The sequence below is a fragment of the Lactuca serriola genome, chromosome 9, assembly GCF_051521515.1.
Source record: "Lactuca serriola cultivar US96UC23 chromosome 9, Lser_US96UC23_V15, whole genome shotgun sequence".
Taxonomy (NCBI): Eukaryota; Viridiplantae; Streptophyta; class Magnoliopsida; order Asterales; family Asteraceae; genus Lactuca; species Lactuca serriola.
Genome location: NC_136416.1, coordinates 195850866 through 195859159, shown reverse-complemented (window position 1 = coordinate 195859159; position 8294 = coordinate 195850866).

The window sequence follows — 8294 nt, the reverse complement described above, 5'->3', positions numbered from 1 at the left end:
ACTATGGAGTCAAAATGTCACATAAAACACCCCAAAACTACAACTAAGCATGCAATGGTCAAGTTTGAAGCTTGATACCTCAAATAAGTCGGAAAAGATGCTAAACTCTTGGATCTACAAGCTCCTCCCACGTTCTTGCTCCTTCTTCTAACTTTTTGTTCTTCAAAACCACCAAAAATCATCCAAAAGGGCAACAAATTAGCTCACAAAGCATGCAAGAGGTTTAGGGTTCGATTTCTACTCTTTAGGGATAGTGGAGGCTAAGGGAATTAAGTTTGGGACGGAGTTAATGTCTTTATATATGGTAAAACCCTAAAATTTAGGGTTTTCAACTGGACATGTTACGTTCAACGTACGTGAGCCCCCTCCCCCCCCCCCCCACTTCGCGCCTCCATCATGTACACCGCGTGTACACTATGTATGCCCGACGTACTACCTTTCACGAAGTTTCCATATTTAAACACTTAAATAAATCAAGGGAAATACATGTTGACTTGGATGTTACTGGGACCAGATAATTCTTCGAATGAGAGGTCTCTCCCTACAACGATTGGACTCAAACAAGAGTTGCGCAATAGGGCTAAACCTAACCTTCTGAAATCATTTAGTCATCGCAATATGTAACTTAGCGTATTCGGTTACTAGTTAGTTAGAGATAACTAGAACTCTTAATAGCACAAAGCAAGTAGCATTCGAGCATTGAGTAACCAAAACCAATCATATCCTAATTAGGCCATTGTATCACTAATAATTAGTACCAGCATGCAGTTCAAGAGACACATATAGTAGGAATACAATGCATCCTTCCTAGATCTTTATCCCTAATCTAGCATGAAATTCTCATACACATACAGTAGGCATACACAACATCCTTCCTAGATCCTTAGCCCTAATCTAGCATGTAATTCTCATAATCATAGCATATATCATAATGAACATGTATGGTATCTTGAGGAAAACTTACTTGAGCTCGGCCGATTGCATGCATCACACTCCTTGTTCTTTATCTAAAACCCTTATTTTAAATTTTGGAAAAATTATTTTTCTTGTAAAAATCTCTCAAACCCTCAATTTGAGTCCAGACACCCCTGAAGGTGTGTCCGAATCCCTCAAACCAAGACTCTGATACCAACTTGTAACACCCTTAAAAATACAATCCGAAAATTTCAATTTTAAGTAGATCAGTCATAAAATAAACCATATTGTTTTTCTCAAAACCATAAAATAGTTTAGTTGTGAAATCCAACAATACATATAAAATCATCATCAGAGTCATAATCCTAAAATCACTAATGCGGAAAATCATGGTGTAATGCGATGCGATCAAGTCGGCCCTTTACCCTTTCAAGCTGGAAATACCTGAAACCAAAACTGAAACTGTAAGCACAAAGCTTAGTGAGTTTCCCCCACAATGCCACATACAAATCATTAAGGATGAGCATGGGACGGAACCGGTACCGACCCGTACCGTTCCCGATTTCTCGAAAACTGAATTTGGTCAAAAGTCAATCCCGAGAACGGAACCGAATTAACATCACCGGTACCGGGAATGGTACCGATTTTCGTTACTAGTACCGATACCGGCGGTACCGATTCCCGAATTTCATGTATTTTGAGTGCCAAGTACCGTCCCATATTTTTAAATTCGGTACGGTTTGGTACCGGTTTCGGTACGGGATCGGGATTTGGGAAAAACTGTTCATCCCTACAAATCATAAACATACTGTCATACATATATGGGTGCCCGGCCTACCCTGCTGAGCATACCTGGGTGCTCAACCTACCCATGTCAGACATATCGAGGTGTCCGACCTACCCTTGTCACGCATACCTGGGTGCCCGACCTACCCATCGATTTTATTCCAACCGATTACGGGGTCTATTTCACCATTACCACTACCACATAAATCATGTATATGACACATAAGCATCAAACAATACATAACACCTTAATAATTATGACAAAGACAATTACTAAGTCATATCAATACTAGTGGGTTGGCATTGGTGCCTTCGACCCACAGTTTCTAGGCCCAAAAGCCTTACTCCACAGTGGGTCATAAGGCCCAACTATTTTCAGGCCCAACATCCTAAGGCCTAAATACCCATTTATCCATTCTGCATGCGTACGTGCGGTGTACCTGGCACGTACGCCCAGGGTACGCTAGTCTTGACCACTTCGGGGAGGTTAACCCAGTACGTGCAGCGTACCGGGGGTACACCCAACGTACTGGCCAGTTTCCTTAGAACTCCTTTTGTGACTTAATCCATTAAGTCCTAATGTGACATCCCCATTTTCACGGCCAGAAAAGACTGATTTTGTTTATGCTTTATAAAAATTTGAGTACTTCTTTTAACAAAAACGTTGCGGAATTTGTTCCCAGAAAAACATGATAAATACGTTAATAAAACATTTTCGAAGAAACGTATTTATTTCATTTTAAAACGTTTGGGATGTCATCGTTAATACAGAAACATAAGCATAAACAGAACTTACAATTATTTACACTAGTGATCTACATCTCTTTAAATCTCTCAGTGTAATGTCACTTCATATCGTCACCTGTGATATAAATAAACTGAGTGGGTCAGGTTGGGAAACCTAGTGAGTACATAGGGTTTTCAACCCACAATAATATAATTATTATGTTTAAACAATCAAACAATCAACCCAATTACCCATCCCCATTATCTTTTTTACTCTTAAGGATTTAACCTAAGAGTCATCTATCCTACATTCGTTTATTCCGAAGTCCCTTACTTCTAGGGTTATAGGACTGGCACTAAATCCATAGCTGTCAATGTTCGTTCGTAAAGCACTAATTCCATAGCTGCTATATCCTACTCATCGAGTACTAAATCCATAGCTACTAGTGTTCAAGAGGTACTAAGTCCATAGCTACCAATTCCTAACAGGTACTAAATCCATAGCTACCAACGTCTAACAGGTACTAAGTCCATAGCTACCGGTGTTCGTCCCATAGGCACTAAGTCTATAGCTGCCAATGTATACTCACATCATCTTATATCTCTCATCATTCATCTACCCATCTCATACCCAACATATTCGTATATATAAAATACGTATACAGTTTAAATCCTTTAAAACATGTATAAAACGTTCAACCAGCATAAACAGCAAGTATTCAGATAATATGCACACATAGCACGTAGTTTATATAAAATACTTCATATCTATGTGAAAGATGAAAGGGACTATGCACTCACCTGAAAGGTGATGACTCAGCACTCGGACAGTGCTTCGATACTCTCAAAACATTTTCCTTCGATAAAACCTAGTACCAATACCACTAGGGTTTAGTCTAACGACAACCGCGACAAATTAATTAGTCTGACTATTATTATTATTATACAAGCATTAATAACACTCAATATAACTCATAATAATAGCCCAAATAATTATTTTAAGGACCTAATAACATTCCTATAATTATTTTAAAGCTATATTAAAAATTGCGTAAGCGTAGCACACTTACAACGAATTTTATCGAAAACCGGAACTTAATTGGAGCAGCATTTCGAAACCGAAAGGCTCTTTTTCTCGGGACTCCGGGAGCCTCGGGGCTTCCCTCGGGAGCTAAGGGGTTTAACTTGGGCTTAGGGGGGTTTAGATGAGCTAGAGAGAGAAACTAGTGAGAGAAAGATATGAGAAATGTGTGTGAAATCCGGAGCACTTCGCACCTCTATTTATAGTGCCAGGCTTCGGTCATTACGCTGGGCGTACTCCTCGGATAAGACCACCAGCTCGGACCCAACTGTCTTGCACCCATCGGACGGATAAGAACCGAAGTACGCGGGGCGTACTTGGCCTCGGACGCGGGGCGTAATGCGAAGGCTTCGTGGCATGATCCGAAGCGAGGTCTGATCACCGATGGAGGGTCCAGATGTTGCCACGTCATCTCAGTTTCGCAATTTTCCTTCTCGACTTCTAAAAATCATATCTTTCGCATACGAGCTCCGTTTTCGACGTTCTTTATATCCACGCGAAGGTGGGAACGTACTCTACAACTTTCGTTTAAACTCCGTCGGCTTATTTTGGCTCGATTTTAAATTTTATATTATTAACGGGCGGGGCAGGATTGGTCCGTTAAATCCTCATAACTTCTTCATCCGACATCCGTTTTCGCCCATCTTTTTCTCGTTATGTTAATCTTAATGAGCTCTTCAATACTCGTTTAGGTCGTGTCAGCTAAAAATCACTCGATCTAATATTCGAATTTCGGGTTGTACACTGCTAATCCGAAACTTCGAAAAATCATAACTTCTTCATACAAAGTCAGATTTTGGCGTTCTTTTTATCGATGTTCTTAGTTTGACATAGTCTACGACTTTCGTTTAGATCACTAAGGCTAAATCTCGCTCTATCGTAAATTCACTATTTACGCTTCCCGGTGTCGTGCCGGTTCCGTCGCAAAACTTTAACGGGTCATAACTTCTTCGTTATAACTCGGATTTCGGCGTTCTTTATATGTACGAAAACCTTGTGACATATTCTACAACTTGGTTAAGATTATTTATTCTAAATAATCTTTTGTCAAAAAGTCGTTTTCGACCCCTATTGCCTCTAATTTGACTAGCCCGGATTTGCGAGCGTTACACCTAACGTCCAAAACATAGATCCATGCCCTTTAAGACGTCCTAAACCTAAAGTTACAAACTTTATGTCTTTGCATGCATGGATGGGGGTTAAGACATGATTTAAGTCCTTAAACACGCTTTATGGCCATCTAACACTTACATGGTTGTGGCTTAACCATCAAGGCCCGATTTTTATGACTCTAAATGCTTCCAAGAGCTCAAAAGGACAGCTCTTATGGGCTGGAACTACCAGAACACAAGAAATCTCAACTATGGAGTCAAAATGTCACATAAAACACCCTAAAACTACAACTAAGCATGCAATGGTCAGGTTTGAAGCTTGATACCACAAATGAGTTAGAAAAGATGCTAAACTCCTAGATCTAAAAGCTCCTCCAACGTTCTTGCTCCTTCTTCTAACTTCTTCTTCTTCAAAACCACTAAAAATCACCCAAAAGTGCACCAAATTAGCTCACAAAGCATGCAAGAAGTTTAAGGTTCGATTTCTACTCTTTAGGGATAGTGGAGGCTGAGGGAATGACGTTTAGGATGGAGTTAATGTCTTTATATATGGTTCCCCCCCCCCCACCCCGCCTCCCCCGCTTCGCGCCTCCATCATGTACGTCGCGTGTACACTATGTACGCCCAACATACTGCCTTTCACAAAGTTTCCATATTTAAACACTTAAATAAATCAAGGGAAATACTTGGTGACTCGGATGTTACACTATAATATCATTAGCTAAGTCTCTGTGACCTTGAAGCTTCGACATCATAGAACGAAAATGCATATAAGGTTGGAATTCTAACACATTTAGTAGTGACAAGAATATGGAATTGTAAAATGAGCATCATTGGAATAGTGTCCAATCGATCTGTTCACTAAGGAAGGACCATAGAGAAACATAGTATGCATGTTTATAACATGGCATGAATGGTGTTTAATTAAAGTGTTTAGTTGATTACTCGAAACATTATACAATGAATAAAGTTTAATTAATATGGTGATTAAATAATAAGAGTTTTATTTTATTCAATAGTTTTGAGACCATAGTTATTTAGGTTATTATTGTGTTTCACTTTGCATGTTTTACTTCCTGAATGATTGGATTATTCAAAACTCCACAGTCGATCGTACTTTTGGAAGTAAGTAGCGAATTAAGACTGTCATGAATTGAATTGTAGATTTTCTATGGAGATTAGACATAGCAATTGTTTCCTTCAATGTTCATGAATACATGGAAAATAGGGATTTTGAGTACTAGACAAACCCACACTCAGAGAATTACTTCATGGATTTTATCGCAAGTAATTCTGAGATGATAACATCTTATATTCTTGAAACGGATATATATGAGTTGTTGTTTACAAGTCAGTTGTGCATTGATAATAAGTAAATGCATCAGTAACTTGATGTTATAAAACGTATTGCTGTGTATGATTTGATGAGTGGATAGTGCAAGCATATAAGTCAAAGTTTATCTGTTCCTTTTGCCATAACGGGAAAAGCGATGTATGTGGCCCCCTTGATGATTTGATGTCGACATCTAAAGCGTTTGACCAAGCCTGGACTGAATTGATGTGTTCAATTGGTAGTCTAATTTCAGTCATCATAAATCAGAAATCGGGAAACAAAACTTGGACAATGAGATTGATTATAATCCATGTTTCACGTCCTTAAGATATCTTGTATAACGGAGGAATATTTGATCACTTATCTTATGACACATAACTGACTGGGTTAGAGTTAGACAACAGCTTTTGAGAGCTACAAGTTGCTAATCAATTTTGGAAGTAATACTAGAAACTATAGTTATTAGAATTATCCAAGTAGGAGACTGTTGGATTAGGTGTCTAAGCTCATGACTATAATTGGTATAAACTTGAATTGATAGTACCACAGTCCTTTTGGGTTGCCCTCAAAATTAGCAATTGAATAAGATAAGTTTTAGAGAGAGACTGGTTTATTAATTTAAGACTTGGTTAATAAATTAATTTGAAATGAAATAAATGATTTGTAAATATATTATGAGAATACTATATTAATTAGAAATAGTAATATTTAATTAAGAATTAATCAGAAATTAATTGAGATTTTTTTTTGGGAATAAATGGATTAATTAAAAGTACAGGGTTTGAAGTGTAATTGTTTAATAGTTGAACAAGAGGCATTCTAGAACTATCCTAGAGTCGTGGACATTTTTCTATGGTTCTAGAGGATCTAGAATATCTAGAATATCCAGAATTATCCTTGGAGGATAATTAGGAAACCAGATAAATACTAAAAGTAAGATAATGCTATTTTATTGTTTTGTGACTTATCTAGGGTTTCTGGGTACACTATATAAAGACCCTTAAGCCTCATATTTTCGTCCAAGCATTCTTAGAGTATCTAGGGCCGAAATTCTATCTCTCCCCTCTCTTTTCTCTCTCTCTCTCTTTCTATCTCTCTCTCTCTTTCTCTCTCTCTCTCTCTTTCTTTCTTTCTTTCTTTCTCTCTCTCCAAGCTCCTTGGTCGCTAGTGTTGGGTGTGAACCATTAGAGGCACGACACTTGTGGTGCTTGCTCTCTAAGCTTCAACAACACTAAGGATTTGAATTGTTATTGCTATATAACAATTAAGGTATGTTTTTCTTAAATTTAATTATGATTTTGAAAATATACTAGTAGGATTAGGGTTTCCTAATTGATGTTCAAATGGTGTATGTTCAACTAGAGAAAACATAGATCTTCAAATTAGGGTTGCATGCACACATAGGCTTTTATTTGTTATGCTCAAAACCCATCAGAAACATGTAGTCCACCCTCGAAGAAATAGACATAAAACCCTTCCTTTCCCATCGGCGGTCTTATCACCATCTTCGTCCACCAAGTGGTATGTCTCGATGATTTTTTCAAAACGAGTGGGTGAAATAGTAGAATGGATGATGGGCATGGCTAATCGAGACATTTTCATCGGAGAAGAAGCAATTTGCAAGAAACTATAAGAAAACGGAACAAAGGAAGAAAGAGGAAGAAGAAGGAGGGATGGGACGGTTATTAAATATGAAGTGAAAGAGCGGGAGACGATGATATGATACATTGACAACATGCATAACTACCTACATCATACGCTTTAAACCAGACGTGTGTATCCTAGATGATGTTTTGTTACCATTCGAGCAAATTAAACTTAATTATTGAAGCCCGATTGCAACTCGTCTTCAATAATTGGTATAGGACGCATAATGGGGTATGACATCAACCCATCTACACCTGCTAGGGTTGGCAAAAGAGGCACTATCCAACCCATGGATTCAAAAAATACACGAGGAAAACTATACAAGCAATATCATTACTGCCTACAAAAGTACCCGATAATATATACTCGAATAAAATACTCTCTTGGTACAAAAGCAATATCCCAGGAAATCGGGGGAAATTACCCAAAAATATTATTCTATAAAAACAGTAGTAACTAACTAATGGATGACAATGTCGTTTTCTGAAAATATGAAGCAACCAAAGTCCCCTTTAAAAATATAAATACCTCTCTATATTGAATAAGTTGGTATGCAACAACAAAAAAAATACAAAAAGAAATTTTGATAGTAGAAATCACAGGTTGTTAGTAAATCAAAGAATTCAATTTGATTATTCATTCTTATTATTAAGCATTTGAATCATGGATTGTCTTCTTATGACTCATCAGTAGA